Source organism: Coregonus clupeaformis, chromosome 30, assembly GCF_020615455.1.
Source record: "Coregonus clupeaformis isolate EN_2021a chromosome 30, ASM2061545v1, whole genome shotgun sequence".
NCBI lineage: Eukaryota > Metazoa > Chordata > Actinopteri > Salmoniformes > Salmonidae > Coregonus > Coregonus clupeaformis.
This window is the reverse complement of record NC_059221.1, coordinates 38,738,659-38,757,908: the sequence shown is the minus strand read 5'-3', so window position 1 is coordinate 38,757,908 and position 19,250 is coordinate 38,738,659. Positions and strand designations below refer to the sequence as shown.

The 19,250-nt window shown below is 46.8% G+C and overlaps 1 protein-coding gene across 2 annotated transcripts in view; it reads right to left on the bottom strand.

Moving 5' to 3' along the window:
- LOC121546156 (arginine-glutamic acid dipeptide repeats protein-like) overlaps nt 1-19,250 on the bottom strand; it is a 339,630-nt gene that overhangs the window by 319,757 nt on the left and 623 nt on the right. The gene's annotated exons all lie outside the window — the stretch shown is intronic.

Below are 19,250 nucleotides of genomic sequence, written 5' to 3'. Positions count from 1 at the left end.
TTTATGTAAACAGGGTGTTTTTCCACTTATTCTATTTAACACTACGGATTATTATGGACTCCTATAATTTGACCAGTTTAATTAACACCTGTTAATTGAAATGCATTCCAGGTGACTACCTCATGAAGCTGGTTGAGAGAAAGCCAAGAGTGTGCAAAGCTTTCATCAAGGCAAAGGGTGGCTACTTTGTTTAACACTTTTTTTTTGGTTACTACATGATTCCATATGTGTTATTTCATAGTTTTGATGTCTTAACTGTCATTCTACAATGTAGAAAATAGTAAAAATTAAGAAAAACCCTTGAATGAGTAGGTGTGTCCAAACTTTTGACTGATACTGTATATACACTGTATGCAAAGGGAACTTTACCCACTCATATAAAACGCCAGGGTTGTGGGTTCGTTTCCCACGGGGGGCCAGTATGAAAAAAAAATAATAATAATGTATGCACTCACTAACTGTAAGTCGCTCTGGATAAGAGCGTCTGCTAAATGACTAAAATGTAAAATAAACTGTCCCCCGGTGAAACAAACTCTTGCTAGGCCTAAATGTTGCAGCAGTTTATGTGCATTAGCCTACATTTCATTCAGTGATAGGATAGTGATTTTCCTAGCTATCTGTCGAGCCAACAAGTATTTTCTAGCCTGCGAGACGCAGCAGCAGCTGCAGACACCTCTTTACTGAGTAAAGTAGAGCTGCCTGCACAATCGCTTCAGGCAACAGATTTATTACAAATTGACGCATTGGATAGCACTGCTGTGCCTCACTGTTTACACTCTCTCTCGGTTCCCTCTTCCCATCTCTCGTTCTCCCCATCTCTCTCTCCCTCCCTCTCTCTATATCCATCTCTTTTTTCTTTCCCTCGCGCTCTCCTTCTCTGGCTGTTCGCTCTCCCTCTAACCCCCCTCTCTCTGCCAGCCTCTCCCTGATGGTAGCATGTATTAAACTGGAAGTGGTTCAGTGGAAAATATCCACCCACTACACAGAGCGGATTTACTCTCCAGACAGACAATATCCACCCACTACACAGAGCTGATTTACTCTCCAGACAGACAATATCCACCCACTACACAGAGCTGATTTACTCTCCAGACAGACAATATCCACCCACTACACAGAGCGGATTTACTCTCCAGACAGACAATATCCACCCACTACACAGAGCGTGATTTACTCTCCAGACAGACAATATCCACCCACTACACAGAGCGGATTTACTCTCCAGACAGACAATATCCACCCACTACACAGAGCTGATTTACTCTCCAGACAGACAATATCCACCCACTACACAGAGCTGATTTACTCTCCAGACAGACAATATCCACCCACTACACAGAGCTGATTTACTCTCCAGACAGACAATATCCACCCACTACACAGAGCTGATTTACTCTCCAGACAGACAATATCCACCCACTACACAGAGCGGATTTACTCTCCAGACAGACAATATCCACCCACTACACAGAGCTGATTTACTCTCCAGACAGACAATATCCACCCACTACACAGAGGTGATTTACTCTCCAGACAGACAATATCCACCCACTACACAGAGCTGATTTACTCTCCAGACAGACAATATCCACCCACTACACAGAGCGGATTTACTCTCCAGACAGACAATATCCACCCACTACACAGAGCGGATTTACTCTCCAGACAGACAATATCCACCCACTACACAGAGCGGATTTACTCTCCAGACAGACAATATCCACCCACTACACAGAGCGGATTTACTCTCCAGACAGACAATATCCACCCACTACACAGAGCGGATTTACTCTCCAGACAGACAATATCCACCCACTACACAGAGCGGATTTACTCTCCAGACAGACAATATCCACCCACTACACAGAGCTGATTTACTCTCCAGACAGACAATATCCACCCACTACACAGAGCTGATTTACTCTCCAGACAGACAATATCCACCCACTACACAGAGCGGATTTACTCTCCAGACAGACAATATCCACCCACTACACAGAGCGGATTTACTCTCCAGACAGACAATATCCACCCACTACACAGAGCTGATTTACTCTCCAGACAGACAATATCCACCCACTACACAGAGCGGATTTACTCTCCAGACAGACAATATCCACCCACTACACAGAGCTGATTTACTCTCCAGACAGACAATATCCACCCACTACACAGAGCTGATTTACTCTCCAGACAGACAATATCCACCCACTACACAGAGCGGATTTACTCTCCAGACAGACAATATCCACCCACTACACAGAGCTGATTTACTCTCCAGACAGACAATATCCACCCACTACACAGAGCTGATTTACTCTCCAGACAGACAATATCCACCCACTACACAGAGCGGATTTACTCTCCAGACAGACAATATCCACCCACTACACAGAGCTGATTTACTCTCCAGACAGACAATATCCACCCACTACACAGAGCGGATTTACTCTCCAGACAGACAATATCCACCCACTACACAGAGCGGATTTACTCTCCAGACAGACAATATCCACCCACTACACAGAGCGGATTTACTCTCCAGACAGACACAACTAGAGAAGAGGAAAGGGTAGAGAGAGTACTGACATGGACTGTGTCCCAAACGGCTCCCTTTTCCCTGTAAAGTGCACTACTTTTGACCAGGGTGTCATTTGGGACTCAGCTGGTGTGTCCATCCCACCCAGTCAGTGTCCATACAGTGCTGTTTGAAGGTATGTGAAACCCTACAGGGCTGGTCATTATTTTGCTATAAAATAAACATATAAAATCCTTGTAATAAAGTCATTCCAAGTGGTTTATTTAACAGAAACTCAGATTTGATGTGTGCAAAAATATGTGAACCCATTCAGTCAGTAGCGTTTGGCACCTCCATTAGCGGCGATAACTTGGACTTAACGTCTCCTACAGCCAGTAATCAGTCTCTGACATCTGTTTTGAGGGATTTTTGCCCACTCCTCCTTACAGAACTCAGCCAATTGAGTGAGGTTTGAGGGGTGTCTGGCATGAACTGCCCGCTTAAGGTCCTGCCACAGCATCTCGATTGGATTTAGGTCAGGACTTTGACTTGGCCAATCCAAAACACAAATCTTCTTTCTCCTGAGCCATTCTTTGGTAGATTTGCTTGAATGCTTTGGGTCGTTGTCTTGTTGGAAGACCCATTTTCGGCCCGGCTGTTGGGATAAGGTTATTTTGGTGGTAGGCAGTGTTGGGTTTTCGCCAAACATAGTGGTTTTGATTGTGACCAAAATTGTCAATTTTGTCAAAAGACATATCCCAGTCAGAGGATTGCCTCGCCCTGTGAACTAGACATATCCCAGTCAGAGGTTTGCCTCGCCCTGTGAACTAGACATATCCCAGTCGGAGGTTTGCCTCGCCCTGTGAACTAGACATATCCCAGTCAGAGGTTTGCCTCACCCTGTGAACTAGACATATCCCAGTCGGAGGTTTGCCTGCCCTGTGAACTAGACATATCCCAGTCAGAGGTTTGCCTCGCCCTGTGAACTAGACATATCCCAGTCAGAGGTTTGCCTCGCCCTGTGAACTAGACATATCCCAGTCAGAGGTTTGCCTCGCCCTGTGAACTAGACATATCCCAGTCAGAGGTTTGCCTCACCCTGTGAACTAGACATATCCCAGTCGGAGGTTTGCCTCACCCTGTGAACTAGACATATCCCAGTCGGAGGTTTGCCTCGCCCTGTGAACTAGACATATCCCAGTCAGAGGTTTGCCTCACCCTGTGAACTAGACATATCCCAGTCGGAGGTTTGCCTGCCCTGTGAACTAGACATATCCCAGTCAGAGGTTTGCCTCGCCCTGTGAACTAGACATATCCCAGTCAGAGGTTTGCCTCGCCCTGTGAACTAGACATATCCCAGTCAGAGGTTTGCCTCGCCCTGTGAACTAGACATATCCCAGTCAGAGGTTTGCCTCACCCTGTGAACTAGACATATCCCAGTCGGAGGTTTGCCTCGCCCTGTGAACTAGACATATCCCAGTCAGAGGTTTGCCTCACCCTGTGAACTAGACATATCCCAGTCGGAGGTTTGCCTCACCCTGTGAACTAGAAATATCCCAGTCAGAGGTTTGCCTCGCCCTGTGAACTAGACATATCCCAGTCAGAGGTTTGCCTCGCCCTGTGAACTAGACATATCCCAGTCAGAGGTTTGCCTCACCCTGTGAACTAGACATATCCCAGTCGGAGGTTTGCCTCGCCCTGTGAACTAGACATATCCCAGTCAGAGGTTTGCCTCGCCCTGTGAACTAGACATATCCCAGTCAGAGGTTTGCCTCACCCTGTGAACTAGACATATCCCAGTCTGAGGTTTGCCTCGCCCTGTGAACTAGACATATCCCAGTCAGAGGTTTGCCTCACCCTGTGAACTAGACATATCCCAGTCGGAGGTTTGCCTCACCCTGTGAACTAGACATATCCCAGTCAGAGGTTTGCCTCGCCCTGTGAACTAGACATATCCCAGTCGGAGGTTTGCCTCACCCTGTGAACTAGACATATCCCAGTCGGAGGTTTGCCTCACTCTGTGAACTAGACATATCCCAGTCGGAGGTTTGCCTCGCCCTGTCAACTAGACATATCCCAGTCGGAGGTTTGCCTCGCCCTGTGAACTAGACATATCCCAGTCAGAGGTTTGCCTCACCCTGTGAACTAGACATATCCCAGTCGGAGGTTTGCCTCACCCTGTGAACTAGACATATCCCAGTCGGAGGTTTGCCTCACCCTGTGAACTAGACATATCCCAGTCGGAGGTTTGCCTCACCCTGTGAACTAGACATATCCCAGTCAGAGGTTTGCCTCGCCCTGTGAACTAGACATATCCCAGTCAGAGGTTTGCCTCACTCTGTGAACTAGACATATCCCAGTCATAGACTAGCAAGGGCAAGCAAGGACAGAGGGAGTGCTGTAGGGTCCTTGTGATCATGACGTAACATCATGAGTTAGTGTATGAGCTGAAAAGAGATAGAGGTAGAGAGTGAGAGTAAGTGTGAGAAAACAAAGAGAGAGAGAGAGATAGAAAAGGAGACCAAGACGAAGGGGAGAGAGAAAGGCTCTGTTGTTTCATCGCCCACAACCAACGCGTTCAAAGGATCACAGCCATTTAATACTGAACAGCCCCATACGGATTGACCATGCAATGCATGCTTCCAGCAGGATACACAGCCAACAACTATGGTTTGCATGCCCTGCTGAAGGACCCTATCATTCAGGATAGTTGGTTGGAGTTCGTTGGTCCCTAGTGGTCGTGAGTATACCGGTAGCTAGACCATAGACTGCTGGTTATGCATCTGGTTATGTATATTTTAATAATCATTATCACTGTCGTCGCTAGCATAGCTGATGTTAGCTAGCTCGCTACCAACTAGCTACCAACGGCCTGAATCTAATCCAATCTGGAGCCAGTCAGTCTACATCTGTAAAGATGATGACGTTATTTCTCGAGCTATGATTATAAATGAGGGATGATGACAATGGTTGACCCTGTTTTTCTGTCAGACAAAGTGCCCAGTTGGGTGCCAGACTGATCCCCTGGTTATGAACCGACGCCTGGACCTACCAGAAGGAGCAACGGTGGGTATCATAACATGTCCAGCGATGTGATTTGCAAAGGTTTAGCAAACCTTCAAAAATGATTTCATTCACTGTTCACTTGCTATTTTCACAGCTTGTCAGGCAAGACCTCAGAATACAAAAGTGTGTCATGTGACAAGTACCCTGTTGACACCTACTCTGTTGTTGCCAGAATCTCCCTCGACTCCTATGAAAAGGACACGTCATCATGAGGCCTCTGATAGTGACCTGAGTTACTGCCCTGATGACACAGACGGCTTCATCAACAACGACAGGTCATGTGTGTTATGTGAAATGTGAAAAAGTTGCATTCAAAACTACCCGGCTTGATAAACTAGTAGGCTAATTCCCCAGCCAAGCAGATACAACTAGTAGGGTCATTTTGGTTGTGAAGTGCATTAGCAAAAATCTTTGTCCTGTCTTTAGAACAAAATGCAATTCACCATGCAGACATGCCTTCACTGTGAGCATTCCTATGAATGGAACAGTCAGCCGGCCAGCAACTTTCACCTGTCAGCGGCAACAGATTTCACAGGCTCATCATTTGTACAAATACAGAAGGTAATCCACTTCATTACTTTGATACATTTGATAACCCAATTGTGAAACATAATTTATGTAAACTGACATTATTTGTTGCTTATTTTCTACTTCTTAGATGCATATAATGTCCAGGGCATAACCTAGCCTGGGGGAACCAGCCTGATCACTGTGTTACCATATAACCCCCAGGGCATAACCTAGCCCGGTGGAACCAGCCTGATCACTGTGTTCCCATATAATGTCCAGGACATAACCTAGCCTGGTGGAACCAGCCTGACCACTGTGTTACCATATAATGTCCAGGACATAACCTAGCCTGGGGGAACCAGCCTGACCACTGTGTTACCATATAACCCCCAGGGCATAACCTAGCCTGGTGGAACCAGCCTGATCACTGTGTTCCCATATAATGTCCAGGACATAACCTAGCCTGGTGGAACCAGCCTGACCACTGTGTTACCATATAATGTCCAGGACATAACCTAGCCTGGGGGAACCAGCCTGACCACTGTGTTACCATATAACCCCCAGGGCATAACCTAGCCTGGTGGAACCAGCCTGACCACTGTGTTACCATATAACCCCCAGGGCATAACCTAGCCTGGGGGAACCAGCCTGATCACTGTGTTACCATATAATGTCCAGGGCATAACCTAGCCTGGTGGAACCACCATTGATAATGTAATCAGTGTGTGCGTGTGTGTGTGTGCATGTGTGTCTGTGTGCGTGTGACCGAGCAGTATCTTTGATGAGGGGCCAGGAGCTGATCTACGCTGCTATGCCCATCAACGGGGCTCTGGCAAAGACCTCACCTCCAGCTTCACCTCTTGCCAGCTCACCAACGGTTGTCGATGGGGAGAACAGAATTAGGAAGGTTTAGTCTGACCTGTTCAAACTTCAACATAGTACCTGTTTGTGTGTCAGATATTACCTATCCTAACTGCCATAATATAACAGTGACTATGTGTGTATGTGTTCACAGAAACATGTATGGAGCCAGCACATGGAGACGGGCTTGATACTGATGTCTCTGAACGGAGAGAGACCTGGCACCCGGCATAAACATTTTACTAGACAACTTTTACTTGTCTTTTTTTAAATTATTTAATTTAATGCTCTCAGTCAATATGGGAAGGGAGAAACCCTGTGTATTCTGCACCAGGATCAGGGAACTCCTGTTGTATACAGGACACCACCCAGGAAGGTATGACCACTCTGACATGTTACCAAGGTAACCCCATTACCACCAGACAGGAAGGTATGACCACTCTGACATGTTACCAAGGTAACCCATTACCACCACCCAGGAAGGTATGACCACTCTGACATGTTACCAAGGTAACCCCATTACCACCAGACAGGAAGGTATGACCACTCTGACATGTTACCAAGGTAACCCCATTACCACCAGACAGGAAGGTATGACCACTCTGACATGTTACCAAGGTAACCCCATTACCACCAGACAGGAAGGTATGACCACTCTGACATGTTACCAGGGTAACCCCATTACCACCACACAGGAAGGTATGACCACTCTGACATGTTACCAAGGTAACCCCATTACCACCACACAGGAAGGTATGACCACTCTGACATGTTACCAAGGTAACCCCATTACCACCACACAGGAAGGTATGACCACTCTGACATGTTACCAAGGTAACCCATTACCACCAGACAGGAAGGTATGACCACTCTAACATGTTACCAAGGTAACCCCATTACCACCAGACAGGAAGGTATGACCACTCTGACATGTTACCAAGGTAACCCATTACCACCAGACAGGAAGGTATGACCACGCTGACATGTTACCAAGGTAACCCCATTACCACCACACAGGAAGGTATGACCACTCTGACATGTTACCAAGGTAACCCCATTACCACCACACAGGAAGGTATGACCACTCTAACATGTTACCAAGGTAACCCCATTACCACCAGACAGGAAGGTATGACCACTCTGACATGTTACCAAGGTAACCCCATTACCACCACACAGGAAGGTATGACCACTCTGACATGTTACCAAGGTAACCCCATTACCACCAGACAAAATACCGATAGGCGCAGTATCTGTATCGGCTGGGAATGACAATGAAAGATGAAAGGTTCACATTGTTATGTTACCAGAACACTTCTTCTATGGTGTTATGTAAAGGGTTGTTTATTCTACATGGACCTGTTGCTACATTTTAAAGTTATCAAAACAGTTTAGAATATCTACATAAATTCAGCAATTGCATTCTTCTCATATTACTCTGTAGGCTACTGACCTATTCAAAGCTTCCTCCGGCATCTCACCTTCCATCTATCTGCCTGTAGTTATTGAACTCAACCTGCAGGAGTTACTGTTTTGTGATTGAGTGGGGGGAAACAGCTGAGGGCAAGGATCTGACAGATGGGTTGTCGTGGTGATGGCAAGGACACACCTAAGAAACACCCACATCTAACCACACCCACCAAGACAACTCACATTTGGCTTCTGTCATGGCCACCAGCATTTCTCGAGGAGCAAGTAAAAAAAACGAGGTCAAATCAGCGGGTGCAGTTCCCCTTTAATTATAAACCTGATTATTTCACATGGAGATGTGGGAAGCTAAAAAAGGCTAGCTAGCTTGCTATGTTTTTAGCCAGGCTAAAGCCAGGCTGCCAGCTAGCTACTACTAGCAAGGGAAGGCGAGTGGGAGTGGGACCGGTGAGGATATCATGTTACCAAAAGGTGTCCGCTACTCCAGAAATCCCACTCCACACGCACGCACGCACGCACGCACGCACGCACGCAGATCAACAGAGTGATGTTTGTAGTAACCTTTTAGGGCAGGGTTCCCCAACTGGCGGCCCGAATTTGGCCCTCGGGTGGTTTTATTTGCTCCCCAAGTTCTGAGCAAACTTTTTTTTTAATGTTCATAAAATACATAAGACTGTAAAAACACCTGGAAATCAACTCCCAAGTGATTTTAATTTGGAAAATCTGTTCCCAAGTATTCCCACGCATTATAGAGAGACGTGATTGTATAGAAATGTAAGCAAGGTTTTGAAATGCTTATGTTTTAGTCAAATATTATATATTTTTGGGCTTCTTGCGGTCATTTTGCAGTCTACACATTTTTTGCAATTATGTTCTGGCCCCCGACCATCCGCTCAAAAAAAAAAAAAGAAAAACGGCCAGCGGCTGAATCTAGTCGATGATTCCTGCATTACGGAAACGTGTTTCAAAACCTGACGTTTCTTATGGAACAAGTTCATATAGGCTTAGTACTTATCGTTTCACTCTGTTTCTGACCCTAGTGAACACGACCATAGAAGGAGACATCATGCTGTAATGTTTGTGTGACCCGATGGATGCTACTTGTCTGCTACAATCTTTCATATGTATCCCTCCCTCTCTCTATAAAACATAATTCAACTGATCACAGACAGACACAAAACACAGACTAGAAATGGCTTTCCCAATTACTGCTGATTAGATACTGATTCTTATTTACCTTTGATCTGGTGTCAGGAGATAGTCTGAGCATTGTAATTATTTTGCACTGTGGCCTAGTAATTGCCTTACCTCCATAACTTACTACATTTGCACACACCGTATATAGATTTTCTATTGTGTTATTGACTGTATGTTTTGTTTACCCCATATGTAACTCTGTGTTGTTGTTGTTTTTAATCGCACTGCTTTGCTTTATCTTGGCCAGGTCGCAGTTGTAAATGAGAACTTGTTCTCAACTGGCTTACCTGGTTAAATAAAGGTGAAATAAAAAAAGAAAAGAACAAAATACAAAGACGTTACACTTTGCAACCATTTTGTGTCTTTCAACAACATGGCGTCCAGATGTATTGGAGGACACATTACCAGAGAGGAGGGGACAGCAATAAGGTATTCCGTGTATTGATGTTTGTTTTTGTGTGTGTTCTTGCTCTGTGTGTGTGTGTATGTGCATGCGTATCAGTGTGTGTGTGTGTGTGTGTGTGTGTATATATATATGTGCCAATAAGTCAATAATGACTTCACCTTCCCATTATTCACAGCTGGCTGCTCCCCAAATGACACCCTATTCTCTAAATAGTGCACTACTTTTGACCAGGGCCCATATACCTCTGGTCAAAGGCAGTGCACTATATAGGGAATAGTGTGTCATTTGGGAAGCTACCCTAAGTTCAAAGCTTCATCTTCTTACACAAGTAATGAAAGGGCTGGCTATTACGGAGTCAAAGGCTTGACAGAGCGGTGTTCAACAGAACACAAAGCTTTTTACTCAGAGAAGGTGCTGCTGCTGGCAGTGGCACTAGCAGCATCAGGGAGCGACAATGTTTTTTAGTAAAATAGTAAAATAGTTAACTCAGATCCTATTGTGTTGTGGTCCTCTGTAGCTCAGCTGGTAGAGCACGGCGCTTGTAACGCCAGGGTAGTGGGTTCGTTCCCCCGGGACCACCCATACGTTGAAATGTATGCACGCATGACTGTATGTCGCTTTGGATAAAAGCGTCTGTTAAATGGGATATTATTATTATTATTATTATTATTATTATTACCACATCATCTAGTATCCCAGACTACACTACAGTAGAGGGGGTTACCACATCATCTAGTATCCCAGACTACACTACAGTAGAGGGGGTTACCACATCATCTAGTATCCCAGACTACACTACAGTAGAGGGGGTTACCACATCATCTAGTATCCCAGACTACACTACGGTAGAGGGGGTTACCACATCATCTACTATCCCAGACTACAGTAGAGGGGGTTACCACATCATCTAGTATCCCAGACTACACTACAGTAGAGGGGGTTACCACATCTAGTATCCCAGACTACACTACAGTAGAGGGGGTTACCACATCATCTAGTATCCCAGACTACACTACAGTAGAGGGGGTTACCACATCATCTAGTATCCCAGACTACACTACAGTAGAGGGGGTTACCACATCATCTAGTATCCCAGACTACACTACAGTAGAGGGGGTTACCACATCATCTAGTATCCCAGACTGCAGCAGGCAGAGGGTTTAGTACTGTGTGTTTCTGCACCACTAGCACCTAGCGTCATGCTGTGTCATTACATGTGGCACTAAGTACTGACACACACGCAGGTCCACGTTCTGTTAGTGCTCTCCACTCCTCAAGGTCCACGCTCTGTTAGTGCTCTCCACTCCTCAAGGTCCACGTTCTGTTAGTGCTCTCCACTCCTCAAGGTCCACGTTCTGTTAGTGCTCTCCACTCCTCAAGGTCCACGTTCTGTTAGTGCTCTCCACTCCTCAAGGTCCACGTTCTGTTAGTGCTCTCCACTCCTCAAGGTCAACGTTCTGTTAGTGCTCTCCACTCCTCAAGGTCCACGCTCTGTTAGTGCTCTCCACTCCTCAAGGTCCACGCTCTGTTAGTGCTCTCCACTCCTCAAGGTCCACGTTCTGTTAGTGCTCTCCACTCCTCAAGGTCCACGTTCTGTTAGTGCTCTCCACTCCTCAAGGTCCACGTTCTGTTAGTGCTCTCCACTCCTCAAGGTCCACGTTCTGTTAGTGCTCTCCACTCCTCAAGGGCCACGCTCTGTTAGTGCTCTCCACTCCTCAAGGTCCACGCTCTGTTAGTGCTCCCCACTCCTCAAGGTCCACGCTCTGTTAGTGCTCTCCACTCCTCAAGGTCCACGTTCTGTTAGTGCTCTCCACTCCTCAAGGTCCACGCTCTGTTAGTGCTCTCCACTCCTCAAGGTCCACGCTCTGTTAGTGCTCTCCACTCCTCAAGGTCCACGCTCTGTTAGTGCTCTCCACTCCTCAAGGTCCACGTTCTGTTAGTGCTCTCCACTCCTCAAGGTCCACGTTCTGTTAGTGCTCTCCACTCCTCAAGGTCCACGCTCTTTTAGTGCTCCCCACTCCTCAAGGTCCACGTTCTGTTAGTGCTCCCCACTCCTCAAGGTCCACGCTCTGTTAGTGCTCTCCACTCCTCAAGGTCCACGCTCTTTTAGTGCTCCCCACTCCTCAAGGTCCACGCTCTGTTAGTGCTCTCCACTCCTCAAGGTCCACGCTCTGTTAGTGCTCCCCACTCCTCAAGGGTCCCGTTCTGTTAGTGCTCTCCACTCCTCAAGGTCCACGTTCTGTTAGTGCTCTCCACTCCTCAAGGGCCACACTCTGTTAGTGCTCTCCACTCCTCAAGGGCCACGCTCTGTTAGTGCTCTCCACTCCTCAAGGTCCACGTTCTGTTAGTGCTCTCCACTCCTCAAGGTCCACGTTCTGTTAGTGCTCTCCACTCCTCAAGGTCCACGTTCTGTTAGTGCTCTCCACTCCTCAAGGGCCACGTTCTGTTAGTGCTCTCCACTCCTCAAGGTCCACGTTCTGTTAGTGCTCTCCACTCCTCAAGGTCCACGTTCTGTTAGTGCTCTCCACTCCTCAAGGTCCACGTTCTGTTAGTGCTCCCCACTCCTCAAGGTCCACGCTCTGTTAGTGCTCTCCACTCCTCAAGGTCCACGTTCTGTTAGTGCTCTCCACTCCTCAAGGTCCACGCTCTGTTAGTGCTCTCCACTCCTCAAGGGTCCCGCTCTGTTAGTGCTCTCCACTCCTCAAGGGCCACGCTCTGTTAGTGCTCTCCACTCCTCAAGGGCCACGTTCTGTTAGTGCTCTCCACTCCTCAAGGTCCACGCTCTGTTAGTGCTCTCCACTCCTCAAGGGCCACGCTCTGTTAGTGCTCTCCACTCCTCAAGGTCCACGCTCTGTTAGTGCTCCCCACTCCTCAAGGGCCACGCTCTGTTAGTGCTCCCCACTCCTCAAGGGTCCCGCTCTGTTAGTGCTCTCCACTCCTCAAGGTCCACGCTCTGTTAGTGCTCCCCACTCCTCAAGGTCCACGCTCTGTTAGTGCTCTCCACTCCTCAAGGTCCACGCTCTGTTAGTGCTCCCCACTCCTCAAGGGCCACGCTCTGTTAGTGCTCCCCACTCCTCAAGGTCCACGCTCTGTTAGTGCTCTCCACTCCTCAAGGGCCACACGCTCTGTTAGTGCTCCCCACTCCTCAAGGGCCACGCTCTGTTAGTGCTCCCCACTCCTCAAGGGCCACGTTCTGTTAGTGCTCCCCACTCCTCAAGGTCCACGCTCTGTTAGTGCTCTCCACTCCTCAAGGTCCACGCTCTGTTAGTGCTCTCCACTCCTCAAGGTCCACGCTCTGTTAGTGCTCCCCACTCCTCAAGGGCCACGCTCTGTTAGTGCTCCCCACTCCTCAAGGGCCACGCTCTGTTAGTGCTCCCCCACTCCTCAAGGGCCACGCTCTGTTAGTGCTCCCCACTCCTCAAGGGCCACGCTCTGTTAGTGCTCCCCACTCCTCAAGGGTCCACGCTCTGTTAGTGCTCCCCACTCCTCAAGGGCCACGCTCTGTTAGTGCTCCCCACTCCTCAAGGGCCCCGCTCTGTTAGTGCTCCCCACTCCTCAAGGGCCACACGCTCTGTTAGTGCTCCCCACTCCTCAAGGTCCACGCTCTGTTAGTGCTCCCCACTCCTCAAGGGCCACGCTCTGTTAGTGCTCCCCACTCCTCAAGGGTCCCGCTCTGTTAGTGCTCCCCACTCCTCAAGGGCCACACGCTCTGTTAGTGCTCCCCACTCCTCAAGGGCCACGCTCTGTTAGTGCTCCCCCACTCCTCAAGGGCCACACGCTCTGTTAGTGCTCCCCACTCCTCAAGGGCCACACGCTCTGTTAGTGCTCCCCACTCCTCAAGGGCCACGCTCTGTTAGTGCTCCCCACTCCTCAAGGGCCACGCTCTGTTAATGCTCCCCACTCCTCAAGGTCCACGCTCTGTTAGTGCTCCCCACTCCTCAAGGGCCACGCTCTGTTAATGCTCCCCACTCCTCAAGGTCCACGCTCTGTTAGTGCTCCCCACTCCTCAAGGGCCACGCTCTGTTAATGCTCCCCACTCCTCAAGGTCCACGCTCTGTTAGTGCTCCCCACTCCTCAAGGGCCACGCTCTGTTAATGCTACCCACTCCTCAAGGTCCACGCTCTGTTAGTGCTCCCCACTCCTCAAGGGCCACGCTCTGTTAATGCTCCCCACTCCTCAAGGGCCACGCTCTGTTAATGCTCCCCCACTCCTCAAGGTCCACGCTCTGTTAATGCTCCCCACTCCTCAAGGGCCACGCTCTGTTAATGCTCCCCCACTCCTCAAGGGCCACGCTCTGTTAATGCTCCCCACTCCTCAAGGGACACGCTCTGTTAATGCTCCCCACTCCTCAAGGGCCACGCTCTGTTAATGCTCCCCACTCCTCAAGGGCCACGCTCTGTTAGTGCTCCCCACTCCTCAAGGGCCACGTTCTGTTAGTGCTCCCCACTCCTCAAGGGCCACGCTCTGTTAGTGCTCCCCACTCCTCAAGGGCCACGCTCTGTTAGTGCTCCCCACTCCTCAAGGGCCACGTTCTGTTAGTGCTCCCCACTCCTCAAGGGCCACGCTCTGTTAGTGCTCCCCACTCCTCAAGGGCCACATTCTGTTAGTGCTCCCCACTCTGTTAGTGCTCCCCACCAGATAACTGTCTTCTTCCAAGAGGCAAAGGGCACATTAAAACAAAACACTGGTTTGCTGATATATTGGTTTATAAAACAAAACACTAATTTAGGAAATGGCCAATTTTAGCTAGCTGGCTATCTAGCCACCGGAGGACAACAACACAACGAGATGCAACAATTCAAGTTTTTCTGTCAATGACGTATGCTCTCAATGGGATTTGATAGGAGTGAAGCCAAATCCAAAATGGCTTCCCTTAACACTTTTTTTTTGGTGCGCCAAGACCATTCACAGTTGAGCTCACTCAGTTTAGCTCAACAACAATGATTGGCTTTTGTTTTATACTTTTTTTATCAAGAGATGCCAAATGCTTGCTGGCTTCCCTTGCCTTCAATGCTACGGGCGGCAACAATGTCATATTTGTTTGGACCAGACAGCATCAGATATATGGCCTACACATAGAGACACAGGCCAAAACCAACTCAATATACTTTAAAATTACTAAAACCAAATCGAAACTGTGTAGAAATTATAATGGATCTAAATTTCTACCGTTTCTTGACTGTGTCCAGCTCGCTAATAATCACCTAAATTAAAGCTAGTCAGGGAGGATCTAAAATTCCCCAAAACGATAGATCTAGAACTATCTTTTGCAAATTTTGACGGCGAGGAAATAACCCATTATCAGTGCGGCCCCCAGGACCTCGCTGAAGACCAAATACGGCCCCCAGGACCTCGCTGAAGACCAAATACGGCCCCCAGGACCTCGCTGAAGACCAAATACAGCCCCCAGGACCTCGCTGAAGACCAAATACGGCCCCCAGGACCTCGCTGAAGACCAAATACGGCCCCCAGGACCTCGCTGAAGACCAAATACGGCCCCCAGGACCTCGCTGAAGACCAAATACGGCCCCCAGGACCTCGCCGAAGACCAAATACGGCCCCCAGGACCTCGCTGAAGACCAAATACGGCCCCATGCAAAATGACTTTGACACCCCTGGCATAAATTGACAATTAGACAGATATTGACGCATGAGTAGTTATTATAGTAATGCACTAGCCTACATTGGTAGACTGATCTGTATCACTGGAAAACAAGCCAGGAAAAACACTGGAAAAGGATAAGACAAGACAACCCTCAGTGAGCTTTCTGGGAAAGAAAAAAACAAACAGATTCCATCATGTCTTGCACCACAGGTCAAACAACACAACCCTGTTAGCGGCAAAAATACGTTCCTGTTAACATTGGTAGAATGATGCTGATAGTATAACAACACAACAGTGGTAGGGCTGGCACAATTACCGTATAACCGGCGGTTATGGACGAAGACCGGCATGAATATAAAATAACCGGCATAACCGTTTAAGCAACAGCTGGCTGAAGACGGGACGGCCGGGCATTCGTGCGGTTGAGTCTGTTTCTGCGATAACATGGATGAAATGATGAAACTGATGTTGCCCCGTTCTAAAACAAGCAAGGTGTTGTAGCAAACAATGAATAGAATGAGCTTGGAACCTATAACTCTGGCAATTTGACAGGTAAACTCATTGGTACACTCGCAATGGCTGCCTGGTATTGTGATGCAATAATTTCCATGGTAATGTAGAATGTTCATTCAAATGATGTTAACTGATGTGGCTCATGCAATGGAATGTACACTGAACAAAAACATAAACTCAACATGTAAGTGTTGGTCCCATGTTTCATGAGCTGCAATAAAACAGCCCAGAAATGTTCTATATGCACAAAAAATGTTTTTCTCTTAAATGTTGTGCACAAATTTGTTTACATCCCTGTAAGTGAGCATTTCTCCTTTGTCAAGATAATCCATCCACCTGACAGGTGTGGCATATCAAGAAGCTGATTAAACAGCATGATCATTACACAGGTGCACCTTGTGCTGGGGACAATAAAAGGCCACAACACAATGCCAAAGATGTCTAAGGAAAGAAAGAAAGAAAGAAAGAAAGAAAGAAAGAAAGAAAGAAAGAAAGAAAGAAAGAAAGAAAGAAAGAAAGAAAGAAAGAAAGAAAGAAAGAAAGAAAGAAAGAAAGAAAGAAAGAAAGAAAGAAAGAAAGAAAGAGCCAATTACTCTGGTTGTTGGCACGACACAGAAAAACATATTTAGAGGAGAACAATGAGAGAGAGAGAGAGAGAGAGAGAGAGAGGGAGAGAGAGGGAGAGCGAGAGCAAGAGAGAGAGACGGAGAGAGAGACAGAGAGAGAGAGAGAGAGAGAGAGAGAGAGACAGAGAGAGACAGAGAGAGAGAGAGAGAGAGAGAGAGAGAGAGAGAGAGAGAGAGAGAGAGAGAGAGAGAGAGAGAGAGAGAGAGAGAGAGAGAGAGAGAGAGAGAGAGAGAGAGAGAGAGAGAGAGAAGCCTGCTTGGCTTGTGAGAGCGGCATGTGCTGCCTGCCTATCAGTAAGGGCTGACAGATACTTATTTTAATAAATGTTCTGCACTTGAACAGCCCCATCAAGAGCTCTTTGAGGGAACATTGTAAATGAATGCTCTGGACAAAGGAACGTTATCCTACAAGGTAACAATGTAACCAGGCAGATAACAAAGAATACGATTTCCAAACACTAGACACTTGAGGGACAAAACAAAGCATGATTATTCATACGGCCCAACCATATCAAGTGCAGTCTTATGTGTGTAGAGGATGTCACTGCAGCACCGATAATATGATTGGTGATACAAGCAGGCCATGGCAAATTTCACTGGTAATAAACCATCTAAGAACCCTAGTACTGAAATGTTATGCAGGCAATCCTCTGATGAATTTCCCTGTATCATCTAAGAGTCTAACAGAATTACTTCATACATACCACGACTCCGTTTCAATGGAGAAATAGCCCACTTTTTTTAAACAAATGTAGCCTATTTATGAAGGCCTTTTTACACCAGTTGTCATAAAGTGCTTTCACAGTACAGGGATTCTTCAAATCTCTAAGAAGAAAAGAAAACAATAACAGAGAAAAATGTCTCCTTCAATTTCAAGACATACGCCAACAGATAGTGGATATTATGTTACCTCTTTCACTGCAACTCTCTGACTCACTTGACTTCCACTGAGACTAACCATAATGGTGTATTATCTTACGGATAATGCTGAGGAGGGGAAGATGTTTCTGAAGAGAGATCTAGGTGAAGAACACACAAACAGCACGCTGCCTGGCTGCATACGAACACAGCACGAAAACACTGACAACCCCCCATCCTGCCTATTGACAAATCAACTAACAAAGACGTGCCACAGCAGCACAGTGAATAAATAGGCCTACTCAGTGAATAAATAGGCCTACTCAGTGAATCAGGCACTCACAAGGGATCCTCAGTCAGTCAGTCTGACACACTTCATAGGCAAAGCCTTCCAGATCTACGCCAATACCATCATTCCATGCTCTCCCAGCTGCCATTCCTGCTCAAATCAAACCTTAAACATTTCCAAATGACCTTCTTGGGTGAATGTAAAGTGTTCTTCTCTCCAGACATTCACCAGATTACTCCTATTCTGTCAGCAGACATCTAGGCTAACTGTGCAACGGTAGACTGACATTTACAGCACCCTTGCATGCCTATTTGATGGTGTGTGTGTGTGTGTGTACTACTGAACATAATGGTCCCAGACAGTACCCTTCAATCAATGTTTATGGTGAAAACACCCATCAGTCTTATTCCAACTGAGTAGCAGTGCCTTTACAATCACATCAGTGTTTTACACAGAGAGCACTGAGACCATACTAAAAAGATCTATCTATTGTCCTCCAGACACTACAGTAAAGAGCCAAACAATAGTCAGGGTGGAAGAATTCATGGTGCTGTATATCAACTTGTAAGAACATGTATAATTTGATCCCATATGTTGAAAACAGTTACAGTTCCTTATGTTGAGAACACGTCCAGTACATAGCAATCACTTTTCACAACAAACTTGCCAACTGCTTGTTGTGGCAACATTCAGAGGACAAACAGCACAAAGCATTGACATAGAATAGGCTAGGTTTTGATTACTTTTCTTTGTAACGTTCGCTAGCTAGCTACACTCATTGTTTGCTTTTGGGGCCAAACAATAAACAATGTATTGGCTAGGTAGAGATAAGGTACCAACCAGGCAACTCTTATCCTAAAATAAAGGTGTTTTTTAATGATTACCCTAAATCTGAATTTACAAAAATCACAGATTTCGCTAAAAGTTTGCTAGTGAAAGAGACTTGTCTAGAAGCTACAACATAGCAATATCCTTGACAGTTCTGTCATTGTTACATAGCTAGTTAACAGCTAGCTAATTAGCTCAAGTTAGAAAGCGAGCTTATCTTAAAAATTTGGCCAGCTAGTCAAACCAACCTTTCAAATGTAGCAATCTGCTTTGAATAACTAACGTTATCTTGCTTGCTAACGTTACTTCTTACGATTATTTTTCTGGGTAGCTGGCTAGCTAGCTAGGTAGCTATGTTAGTTAGCATAGCTAGCTGGCTTGCTAGCTAACTATTGGCAGGTGCAGTGTATCTGGTTAGCTAGTTACCTAGCTAGCGAACACTTGCTAACGTTAGCCTGTCTCTGGTGGAGGTGATTTAGCAACGTTAGCTAGCTAGCTACAGCTGACTAACTTAGAGTTTATATATTGTGGGTGTGATAGCTAAT